The sequence below is a fragment of the Labrus bergylta genome, chromosome 21 (assembly GCF_963930695.1).
Source record: "Labrus bergylta chromosome 21, fLabBer1.1, whole genome shotgun sequence".
NCBI lineage: Eukaryota > Metazoa > Chordata > Actinopteri > Labriformes > Labridae > Labrus > Labrus bergylta.
In genome coordinates, this window is record NC_089215.1 from 23256823 (window position 1) to 23270194 (window position 13372).

Sequence of the window (13372 nt, forward strand, 5' to 3'; positions counted from 1 at the left end):
GGAACTACTAAGATTTATTTAGGTATCCACAATAAAAAAAAGTGTCCTTCTATCTGTGATTTGAGTCCCCACATCCTGGATGCTGAATAGAATTTATTTTGAACAACCTGACATTTGTTACCAATTGAAACAAACAACTTAAATGATGAAAAACAAATTTGCAAAAACACCCTTTAATAGATTGAATCATTGATCAAACAGCCTACCTTCTGTAGACATGATGACCGATTAATACATCTAGTTTAATGATAATTTACCTGTGTAACCTCTACTTCTGCTGTGCCAACAGAAAACATTACAAATCATCATATAAAAATATTAGCAACATTTCCATCACTTAAACTGCTCACACAAAACCTTCTCCTCCCAGTGCATGCATTCTATCACTGCGGTAAGCAGTCCTTAAATGCCCTGAGCCAAAAAAAGCATTGACACAATGTAAGTGAGAGGTATCCTTCACACCTGAGTCAATTATCCTAATGATACTGGGAGGTATGGGAGACAATTAGCTGGCTTTACTCATCAGGTGAAATAAGTTTTTGCCAATTAAATCAAATTTATGCATCAGGAAAAATGACTAACGACAGTGAAAAGATCACAAAGTGCTTGTATTCATAAATCAGGAATCACTAATTTATTCAGACTTAAAAGGTTCCATCACATTCCAGATTTACCGACAGGCATAAGTTTCCACTTTGACAGTGTACATGTGTTCTGAAACAGGTGCGTGAACACACATCTTCACAGCAGGTACAAAAAAAGCGAATTCCCTCACAGTTGTGAAACAAACCAGATATCAGAGGTTGTATTCTTTCCGCATGCCTTAAAGCATAATCTGATAAACACTAGTTTTCCTTGAATATTGACTCACGTGCAGACAGATATAAACATGCAGCAACATTACCAAATACTTAAAAACAAACCATCATAGCTAAAAAATACTTTTACTCTGATTCCACTAATTCCTTTACACACGTACCTGTCGAGTTCAACAAGTGAGCTCAGACGGAGAATGTTACTCCACTCTCCGTCTTCTTATTTTCTCCAGTTGCAAAACACAAAGTCCTGACGGTGCTGTTGCAGCGGTGGCTCTGCTCACCTGTCCAACTTCCACTTCACTTCCTCTGTTCTTACTCTTCCCTTGCCTATTTTACTCTTTGGATTTCCTTTCTTGCTGTCTAAAGCTGCTGTTCACACGAAGCTGTTTGTGAATCTTTCTCTGATGGTGGCTGCTACCGCCACTGACTTGTTGTACTTTAATTGTGGTTGCTAGGCAATAAGCTTCTCCAATTCTGCACACAGTGAGAAGGAAAGGACAGGAGAGGAGGGGGTAGAAAGTGAGAGAATAGTTGGAAGGGGGGAGGTAGGAGGAAATGCTCATTATAGACACAGTAGCCTGAGGAGAACGATCGGGGGGGGAAGGAAGGGAAAGGATTACAGAAGGGGAAGAAGTTGTGCAGATGAGAGACATGGATGATGGGAAGGAGGAGGGCGTCATGTAACAGGTGCATATCCATGTTTTATTCTGAGACCACCTTGTGCAACCAGGAGCACATAAGCCAGCAAGACGTCACTCTTAGAGGATTTGCCCTAAACACTGAAAGAATTTATATACATGCATTTATTTAGCTTTGCAACATTTTCTGCTTGTGCATGAGCTACTTTTGTTTTAGATTATATTTTCTTATCTGGGCTTTTAACTCATTAACTACAGAAAAACGGACAATACAGCATTGTTTGCTAATTATGTTTGGGGGTAATATTCAGACCAGAGTTAGCAATATATTAACAAATTAGTTTATTATATGTTGGGGTGCTTTGCCACAACTTGCTTGTGCTTATTGTTCAGTTTCAGATGGACGTAAATTTGTTCAGCTGACAAACGGCTAAAATTAGCTATTTTGTGTTTGTGACTTCAAATGAAGTATGTCTTTTTACTATGAGATGAACTTAAAAGGCTTTCTATGTGATTTTTTGATCCAGCAGATGTCATCCTTGAGCACCAGCATGAAACCAAAACAACTCGTGGTGCATTGTGGGTTAGCATGCTAATGCTAGCGATCTTTATTATGTTTGTATCTTCACACTGCATGTAAATTTACCTGAAATGCGCGTGATCTAGAAACACAGTTAAGCAGTGAGTACAGTATGTTATTCTTCTTTTCTCTAGTCCCTCAATTAAACAACTTTTATACACGAGGGGAGGAGTCAGCCGGCCGTCCCGGCGATGTAAACAAACTGAAGATAGGACTCTGAAAACTCTGAAAACATCACAGACAGTGGGACTCGGGTGTTACACCCATTGTAGACAGTCATGACTCACAGAGTTATTTTCAGAGGATATACTTGATTTCTATTATATCTAAGTGTGAAAAATGACATATAAAGCCTTTAAATGGAGTAACACACTGTGTATGCAGTTACCAGAAAGATGGAGCACTACATGGTATTCATAAGAAGAGCAAAGAACACAAATAAGCAATATTTAGTTTTTGATTAGACAAGAAGCATACTAGACCTACCACACTGTGATGGCCTTAAAGAGAAGCCCTTTACATAACATGTTCTGATATGAATCTAATGTGGCACTGCAACCCATGAATTATCAGGCATCTTCTAATTTTCATTCGTTTGAGTTTGGGTCTTTTTCTTAAAATATAAAGGAGTTATAATTTCTTTTTTTGTCACGCAGCTTTGCTATTTACAGCAAGAAATCGTGAATTGGTGTGACAGGACAGCATGAGTTATCATTTACAATAAACACATATGTTTACTTATAAGAACAAATAAGCTTAACAACTTTGCACTTTTGGTCTGGGTGATGACAGAGAATTGTAGAAATAATATAAGATGTCCTGAAAACACAAAGGCTTTCAGGTCAACAATAGACCAGTGCATGACAGTGACTGGTGTCAAGGGAATGACCTTGGCGTGCATTGTCCCTCAAGGCCTCAGGATACCACAATAAGTTATTTAACCCCAGGCTGAGCATCACTTCAAAAAGACTATTAGAAAATGAAAGTGTCTTTGGAGAAAGCATCATGCTAGCCCTAACAGTAGAGGCCCACCAGCTCAGTCTTTGAGTATCAAAACAAATCATTTTAGTAGAGAAATAAATATAGACGTAAGTGTGTGGTGATGTTTCATGTTAATGTGGGTAACTACTCTGCAGGGACAGTGTGTGTAGGATGTTTTGTTTTTTGCACTAAGCAGGTATATAAATGCAAGTCCCCTATGTTCCAGAAGCTCTCTTAGCTTCTCTATTCTGATTAATTAACAGCTATAGTCAGACAAGACAAACATCCACTCAGGGGAAAACATAAGGGTAAACTAGCTCATTCAACTGCCAGTGAATTAGCCACCAGAGTTTAGTGTTTAGCTTTGTTAACTTTGTGCTGGTCTAAACCTCACTCCTCTCCTGCACCACCCTCTAGAACAAATATGGTCACATCTGGCTCCAGAAAACCAAAATCAAGGTGTCAGCCAAATGCTAAACTCAAGGCTTCGTTTATGCAGACGAGAAAACAATTGGAGACATCACGGTGGCTATGTCAATTATTTATACAGTCTGATATTGTGACTCACTGTGAGTTTTCAGTGTCTGACTGTGGGCACAAATCTCTGCAACAACATTGTCCAGTGACTACTATACTGTACATACTGAGGATTGAGCCATATATGGAACATGATACTCTGAGGAGAAGGAGAAGAAGAAGAAGAAGAAGAGAGAAGGTGATCTAGAAACACTGATGTTCTTGTGTTTCAAATACATGGGCCAGATGTGGCCATCGAACGGGCCGGGGGGGTCTGGCACAGTGTAGTTATCAGTGTGTGCAGTGTAACACTGTTATCATAGCAGCTGTAAAAGAAAAAAAACATGCTACCAATGCTCTGAATGGAACCAGGAACAGTGTCATCATTTCTTATTTTAACCTTCCCTTCCTACTTGTGTTCATCCATCAATCCATCCATCTTTAAATAAATCAATCTGTCCAACCATTCATTGTTCCAGCCATCCATCCATCTATCTATCATTCACCCATCCGTCCATCTATCTATTCATTCATCCATCCATCCATCCATCCATCTATCATTCACCCATCCGTCCATCTATCCATTCACCCATTCACCCATCCATCCATCTATCCATCTTTAAATGAATCCATTTGTCCAACCATTCATTGTTCCATCCATCCATCCATCCATCTATCATTCAGCCATCCGTCCATCTATCTATTCATCCATCCATCCATCCATCATTCACCCATCCATCCATCTATCCATTCATTCATCCATCCATCTTTAAATGAATCCATCTGTCCAACCATTCATTGTTCCATTCATCCATCCATCTATCATTCACCCATCCGTCCATCTATCCATTCATTCATCCATCCATCCATCTATCATTCACCCATCCGTCCATCTATCCATTCACCCATCCGTCCATCTATCCATTCATTCATCCATCCATCTTTAAATTAATCCATCTGTCCAACCATTCATTGTTCCATCCATCCATCTATCCATTCACCCATCCATCCATCCATCTAGCCATTCATTCATTCATCCACCCATCCATCTATCATCTATCCATTCACCCATACATCCATTCATTCATCCACCCACCCATCCATCTATCATCTACCCATCCATTTATCCATCCATCCATCCATCCACCCATCCATCCATTCATTCACCCATCCATTCATCCATCCATCCATCTAGCCTTCATTCATCCACCCACCCATCCATTCATCCACCCAACCATTCATCCATCCATCCATTCATTCACCCATCCATTCATCCTTCATTCATCCAACCACCCATCCCATCCATCCATCCACCCATCTATCCTTCATTCATCCATCCATCTATCCTTCCATCTATCCATCCATCCTTTCCTAACCTGACATTAAAATTCACGTGCCATTTTCTGGAGCTGAGACCAGAGGAGATGCGAGCACCCAGCATGCCTCACTGCGGGGCCACAGCAGGTTGTCCCATCACCTGTCAGTCAGGAGTATCTTTTCTAATTATAGCTCTCACACAATCATGCACACAGATTATTCTCATACATACACACATCCAACACACACATTTAGCATGTTCGTTGAAGGACTCTCAATGGTGGCCTTTCACTTGATTCTTCCTATACAGTCTCCAGGGAAGACATTATAAGAGCAGGTTTCAGCACAATGCAGTGCCAAGCCTTCTAATAATATCTGGCTAATAATACTATGGCTAATATAATTTCAGCACACTAAGGTACATTTGCTGTAAACACTATCATTGAACTACTGTAAGGCTTTGAAAGTGGATGTTCAGAAAATATATCTGAAATAGAGTAAATAACTGTAATAAAGTTCTGCCTATACAAGCCAGGCAAACGTACTTTCACCTTACGACAAAGGAGCTGTGCATTAAAAGCAATGAAAATATTCAGACAGTCTCCAAATAAAAGTTATAACATATTCAAAATATCTCTTCCAACATAGTGTCCAATTAACAACAATCTTTGGGGTCACTGCTTCCTCATTTTAACTTGGACTTTTACACTGAGGGTAACTTTTTGCATGTAATTGTACCAAAACACAACCCAATCTTAAAACCGGAATAGTTGGCCATATCTACATTTTTATATCATTAACCTCCACCCACATTTTTCTGGGGTATATGGTATTACCGTGACTAATACAAAATCACGTTGCAGGGCGAGGAGCCACCAAAAACCCTTAAAGTTAGAATGCTGTGAACATAATATTAAAACAAAAAATATATGTGTATTATTATTATATTTGCCAACCTTTGCCTCCCCTACAAATCAGGAAGAGAGAGTATGGAGTGACATGTGGGAAAGGAGCCACGGATGGGATTCCTACCCAGCCCGTCTGCTTTCAAGACTTTGGCCTCTGTATTTGGGGCGTTTGCAACGACTGTTAGGTTACCGGCGTCGCCCTGAGTAAAAGATGTGCTTGGCTGAGTAATGTCACGTGACGATTCCAGACAAATACATTGGTCTGTGACCTGCCTGGCCCCAAGATTATGCTGCTGAAACCTCTCCCGTAAAATCAAAAAAAGCTGAGTCAGTTGTTGGTTTTTTTTTTGACAGAAATGAAATTGACACCTTTTCTATTTTTAAACACGTTGGTATACTGATTACCGTATTTCAACCCGAGAAGCCTAGACAATAGCCAACTGTGGACATCAGGGTATGAGGGTGAAAATAAGGTGAGAAGGTTAAAACAATGGAGAGGGGAAAAAAAGACAAATAAATATTTAGAATAAAAATGAAGGGGAAGCATTATTTACAGTAGTTCTAGATTGAATTATACATACATTAGACTTTGAGGTTCTTAAAGCTTTCAAGTTTAAAAAAAAAATACAGTTACTGTTGGAGAAAAACCTGTTCACATCACCTCAAGGAGTTTCTTTTTTTCTTTAGCCATGTAGTTCAATAACTTAGTCTGCTTTATTACAGAATACAAAAACAATTGTAGAACAAAAGCAGATAGGAAATATGGAGGAACAAATTGTATTTTTGTGACTTTATTCTGTCTCTCTTTCTTTTGCTAATCCATTTTCCACTCTGGTATATTTGACAGAATTAATAGGGCTCTTAAAAAACTGAGACACTTCTGAGTCAAAAACAAAAGAGTGAAAGAAAACAGATGACAAAGGACAGCTGAAAGACAGATACATGACATCAACTGGAAAACAAATATACAGACAAAATAACCTGCTAATAAGAATACACAAAAAAGGAGACAGCCAGCTGAACAGGTTCAGATTTACAGGTGTGCAGGTGGATGCAAAAAAAGAGTAAAGAGAAAGTTTAGCTAGAACTTCCTGGTTCCACTGACCAATCAAAACATGTCAACAGTGCAGGGGGTGAGAGAGCGACAGGACGGAGTTCTCTCTTGCTCTGTCTCCATTTTTACAATGTTATTATTTGCACACGACTGCCCCTGCAAATCTTGTGGTTCGGGGGACCAAAGGGACCAAAAAATGGCTCTAAATCAACACAGCAGTGAGAGAGAGAAAGAGAGAGAAAGAGAGAGAGAGACTATGGATATTTACCCATAAATCACTGCGGCGGAGCCACCTACAATCAGACTAATAGGGTTGGAAGACGTGCTGTCATCCAAGCCATGATGTCAGCGAGCTTGAGCCTGTGGGTGTTGATGGTGGTGGGTCTCTGGTTCTGTGTGTGTGTGTGTGTGTGTGTGTGTGTGTGTGTGTGTGTGTGTGTGTGTGTGTGTGTGTGTGTGTGTGTGTGTGTGTGTGTGTGTGTGTGTGTGTGTGTGTGTGTGTGTGTGTGTGTGTGTGTGTGTGTGTGTGTGAGGGGATGTCTGCATATGTGGCTGTGGGTCTATAGCCATGTGGGTGTGTGTAGGGGGTTGTCTCGGTATGCGGTGGTAGGTCTATGGCTCTGCTTGTCTGTGGTGAACGTGTGTCTGTTTATATGGGATTGTGTGCGATGGGATGGCAAATGTGTGGCGTTTTGATACATAAGTATATACTTTCATTACGTCTACATTTTTGTCTATTGGTCAGAACATACTTGCACAAACACACACATACACATACACACACACACACACACACTGTGTTGTACATCCCAGACAGCACTGAACAAACGAATAAAACACACACATGCAAAAATACAGACACATGCCCACACACACATTGGTCTTGTGGTTAATGCTGGCTTACAATGGGTGTGGGATTCCATAGAGAAAATCTAAACAAGTTGAGCGGTTAGCACGGCTCTGCCACGTTTCCACACAATGGCGCTCATTGACATAAATAACTGGGGACTTTGTGAAATGGGACACCCATTAACTTCACCTCCGCGGATAATTTGCTCATTAGATCTTGGAAGAGCGCTGGAATCGAGGAATAATTCAAGTCTGACACTAAACGCGACTTGTAATAATAAAAGAGTCACATTGTGAAGGGGGGGGGGGCTGGAATCCGTTACGACGGGTTGGCTTTTGGTGCTATCACACAGCCAAGCACTTGGATTATCAACAAAGAAAACTGTGGCATGCTGAAGGAGCTCTGCAGTCTGTGCCTCTACTTAAGCTGTGCTTTGAACATGGAAAACATGATGACAACAGGGGAAAAAGAAGATGAAGAAGATAATTGAATTGCAAATAAGAATATGAGCTGAAAGCCAATAAGAGGTTATTGTACAAAAAAAAGAAGATGAAGTAAGAAAAGTTTAGTGACAGTTTTAAGAAGTACATGCAGGCAATCATGATGACTAATAACCCCCTGTGATGCGTTTAGTGTTGATGTCACTCATGACGTACACTTTCACTTTAGACACCAGAAATTACAACCTTCACTTCAGAAGAATCAGAAAACCGTTTTTGTATTCCGCAAATCGATGTGCTTGTGTCAACACTTAGCTTCCTCTTCGTGTCACCAGCCCCACTCCTCACGTATGTTACTGTGTGTGTGTCTCAACACCCTGAGTAAAGTACGATTGATCTAGAGTAACATGAGTCATTCATAAAGTCCAATGCCTCCCGCCTACATCCTTCAGAGCGAACCACACTCAAACCCATAAACAGGCAGTGACAGAAACACAGTATGAGTCAATGATTATCAGCACACGACTGCATGGACATATCTTAGGTTAGGAAGGCGATTACACATCATGGAGGAGATGAACTTTACCGGTTCATACTTTTGTGACAGGCTGTTTGCTGCAATCTCGTAATTGACATATGATGACAACATCCCACCAACACAAATATAGCTGAAATCCAGTGATGTCAGAATTCTCAATCCTCTCTTTCTCTATCCTCTCTTTCACATGCTTCCCCATTGACAGATGCATTGATACACGCAGATAGGCGGCCATACCCACACCAACATATATTCACACCGCCTACACATGCCACTGGTCATGGCCGTTTATTCGCCCTCATTAGAATTTAAATGGCCCATCCAGACGTTAGCTTGCCCCCTGTTTTTAATCATTGCAGCAGACTCAGCTCAGTGCTGGTTTCGTCCTCTTTGATGTCCCTCAGTCAGTCTGCCTGCTGCAAGCTGGTGTCTCTCCTCCCTTCACTTTCTACTGCTGCAAACAGCTGCCTACTCTGCTGCATTTTGCAGATCTCACTCATCTATCAAAACACTGAAATTAGTGTACTGAAGTCTTTTTTAATTAGTCAGAGTTAAATGAACTGATGGAATGTGTGTGTGTAATAGTGTGAGCTGTAGCACTGTGTGTGAGGAAATTCTACTCTGACACACAGGTGGTACAGTAAATCTTCAAGACCAAATGTACCTTCTTATAAGTATGAATCATGCCAGTCAAAGTCAATGCATTATGACAAGCATCTACAGAACAAGTGATGAGCCATCGTTCCATCATCAGCTTGCATCATTTATCAGTAAATGGTAATGGACTTGAGCTTGTATAGCGCTTTTCTAATCTTCCGACTACTCAAAGCACTTTTACACTGCAGGTCACACCCACCCATTCACACCCTTTCACATGGTGAAAGGTAGTGATCGCTATGTAGTATCATCCATCAGAAGTAACTTCATATAACACCACTGAAGCGGTGGGAACAATTCAGGGTCAGGGTCAAGTGTCTTGCCCAAGGACACATTGGACATGTTGCCCAGCTGAGGATTGAACCCTTGACCTTCTGGTTGAGAGGTAACAACTCTACCAACTGAGCCACAACCGCCCTGTATCAGTACTGTCCTCTCATCTGAGACGGATGGGGTATCGATAACTAGATCATCTTCCTCTCAGCAATTTGATTTTTTAAGGCCTTCTGCTAATTTTATGAATAATGTATGTTAATATCAGGTCAGTTATAATAAAAAAAAATAGGAAACCTCACCCAAGAGAGGTTCAGAGGTCAAATAGCAATTGTTTCTGGATGACCTGCACTGCAAAGATTTTATTGAATTGAATTATTATTTTGGAATCAGGCCACATATGGAACTGTAAGAGATGATTTAAGTATTTTTCTCTTAATAACTAACAGGTAATACCTATATGAGAAATAACTGTCACAGATCCAGAAACAATTTAATAAAACGTATCATAGTTTCTATTCTAATATAGATTAAAGAATAATGTGATTTAGGGGGGCTGGTAGCGTAGTGGTTAGTGCGTGCGCCCCATGTACGTAGGCTGTAGTCCTCTGGACGGGCAGACCGGGTTCAAATCTGACCTGTGGCTCCTTTCCTGCATGTCATTTCCCACTCTCTCTCTCCCTGGTTTCTGACTCTATACACTGTCCTATCTCTAAAATAAAGGCATAAAAGCCCAAAAATAATCATGTATTTTGGCTAAAATGATGTCCACCTTACTGTAAAAAAGTTTACAGTTATCTATAATGGACTTTTCTTTCTTTAAATGATGAGAGGATTATAGTTGAAAATGTCAATTTGACTTAAGCTGGCTTCATAACATAAACAGTAAAATCTGTTTTGAGCTTCATATAGTTATAGACGCTTCAACAAGGTTGAATGAAACCATACTAGATCATTCTGACATTTTTTTAAAGCTGTACTTAAGCTGCATCTAACAATGATTTTTTTTTTTTTAATAATCTGCTTACTATTTTCCACCAAAAAAACAATTATATTCTATAAAATAGCCAAAATGTTTTGTGAAAATGCCCGTATCTATTTTCACAGAACCCAAACACTCTACATTTTTCAACATTACAAATAAAAGCAACAATCGCCTGAATAGAAAATAACCAAAAATATTTTTCTAACCACTATATTGGCACCAATTAAAACAAAAATAAAATATAATAAAACATAAAATGTTATTGCTAAATTTGCATGTATTTTTCCATATAGGATAATGCATTTTTGTTTTACTTGTATATTCACAACAGATCAGTCAGTAGAATGTCCTTATAGCAAAACAATCAGTGTTAGTAAGTATGTGTGATTGTTCTACATGACAGCAGGGTTTGAATAATTGGAAACGTTATGAAGAAAAACAAACCTTTGATACGAATGACATCATCACAGCCTGACCTGTTTTGAATTTCTGACTGAGGGCCTGAACACACACTGTTAGCACGGCTAGCACTTCATTGTGGTGGATAACTGGACCTGTGCCTCTATTCATTCCAAGAGCAATTACTAATGTTAAATAACAGTCAAAACACTCTGAAAATAAGTCACAATTTGTTTCAGTTAAGCTCCATGTCATCACCACATTTACTTTATTCCCCAGGTTCACAGAAATGTACAAAATATTATTTCTAAAGCACCTTAAATATGTTTGACCTGTCGCTTTGAATCAGGTGTGGAGAAATATTGCGTAGAGGGGTAGATTTTAATGAGCAGGTCCACTTGTATATTCAATGTGATACTACTGGGTGGTACCAGCGAGTGTGTGTTCTCTCCTGATCCCAAATGATTTATTTCTTTTTAATACAGCATGTTTGCTTTGGAGCATGATATGTATTTGGTCATGAGACATTAATAGAGTAGAAAACATGTTGAAAAATGAGCCTGCTGACGCGTGTGTTTGAGCACTGTACGTGATTGACTGTGTTTGTGTGTGTGTGTGTGTGTGTGTGTGTGTGTGTGTGTGTGTGTGTGTGTGTGTGTGTGTGTGTGTGTGTGTGTGTGTGTGTGTGGAATCTGGAGGCCCATGCTGTCACTCAGCCCAGCTCACAGGGTGGTCCAAACACTGAGCCCTCTTTACTCACTCACACACACACATGCACACAAACAAACAAACACTCACTGGACTGCTGTACATGTAATGACATACATAACAAAGTATACATAAATATATGGCCGTATATATGACCATAATGAAGCAATCAAATAACCTCAGCGCTTCCCCTCATCCTGTCACAAACTGTGCACCTAAATACACCGACGCCATCGCATGGCAACAAAAAAACGAGAGTTAGTGGTAAGGAGCAACGCAACACAGCAACTCTTTCATGCATTACATTCGGTGTAGTTTCACTAGAAGGATGCTGATTTTGACAGCATGGAGCATTAGCTAGCGTCATTTGGGAGAACTTTGGTAAGTCAGTTACATAATTTAGCAGCAGTGACACAGAGGTAAATGGGGAAGTCTGCCAGCATGTACTGCCAGAACTGCATCACCCTGCACTCCATATTAAAAAAAAAAGAAGACGGGAGCACTTTATTCAAAGCTTTCAGTCACGTTACCAGTGCAGAGGGCTGGAGGGCATAAAGAGCTGAGAAAAGTAGCGTTCACCATTGAAAACACGCTTTTTCATTTTCCATCTCTTCAAAACGATGCATGTTCACATCACCTGACAGCCACAGATAAACAGAGATATTGAGCTACACTGTGAGTTTGGGGCACTTGTAACCCTTGAACATCCCACAGGACACTAGTTTAATTGTAGACATGGCAAAGTTCTTGCCAGGGTTATGGATTAAAGAGTAGAACACACACTTTTCTAATCCTGCCAGAAAATATTGTGTTAACTTGATTAAAATATTCTTACCTTTGAGGCCCTTCAGCAGTCTGTGGGAAGTGAATTGTTACCTCTCCAGCACAGGATCATTTCTATACTTGACCTTGTAACCCTCTGGTTCCCAACCCTAGTCTCTATGGATTGAGCTACTGCCATGCCAGTTCCTACTGGAGCTGCCCTTTCAAAGCAAATACTTTGCATGAAGCATGCTTGACCAATATGACTTAACTTATAACTCATAACTTTGTGTTTTCAAAATGCATCCTCAGGTGAGTATGTATAAGAATTTCCATAACAGGATGCTGGCTTACAGTAAGTACCCCAGAATCATACCTCAATCATTTGAGGTCACAAATGATTTACTAATTATTACTCTGGAATAATAAAGTTTTAAATAATAAACAAGCTGCTTTAAAGCCTCTTGCCTCCTGCAAAAATGTTCTAAATAGTGAAGAAAAGTACTTAAGTCTGGTCAGTGGAAGAAACACAACTCAAAACCTCTTGGAACTGAACTTTGAAAAAGACACACAACACTCCCATCAAGGCTGATTTCATGTTATCAATGATTTGAACAACAGTGCCAATGATTTTGGCCAGCTAATGCTAAGCTGGGCAAGCATTGAAGCTAGTCCCATCAGCCAGATATTTAAGATCTGAATATTTAACAATCTGAATAATGCAGAAGAAAACTTAATACATCCATCGTTATAGTATGTAGGAACAATAAAAAAACAAGCAAAACATGTTCTTTTCATGATTATAACACCATGGCTTGATTTTCCAAAATCTGTTGCTCCGAAAGACAACAAGCCATAAAGTGATTTATTTGAGCTATTAGCACTGATGTATCTGGATTAGCTCCACTCTAGTCTTCCAGGTGAGGGGGAAATGAGTCATTAATATTT

General features: G+C 39.8%; 1 protein-coding gene across 3 annotated transcripts in view; it reads right to left on the reverse strand.

The window, feature by feature from the left end:
• Positions 1-13372, reverse strand: part of ankfn1b (ankyrin repeat and fibronectin type III domain containing 1b) — a 163840-nt gene that overhangs the window by 61075 nt on the left and 89393 nt on the right. The window contains exon 1 of one of the 3 annotated variants that reach the window (XM_065949792.1): positions 980-2368. The exons of the other annotated variants lie outside the window; for them this stretch is intronic. The gene's annotated coding sequence lies outside the window, so the exon portion shown is untranslated. Of the gene's footprint in view, positions 1-979; positions 2369-13372 lie in introns of those variants that run through there. 3 annotated transcript variants of the gene reach the window in all.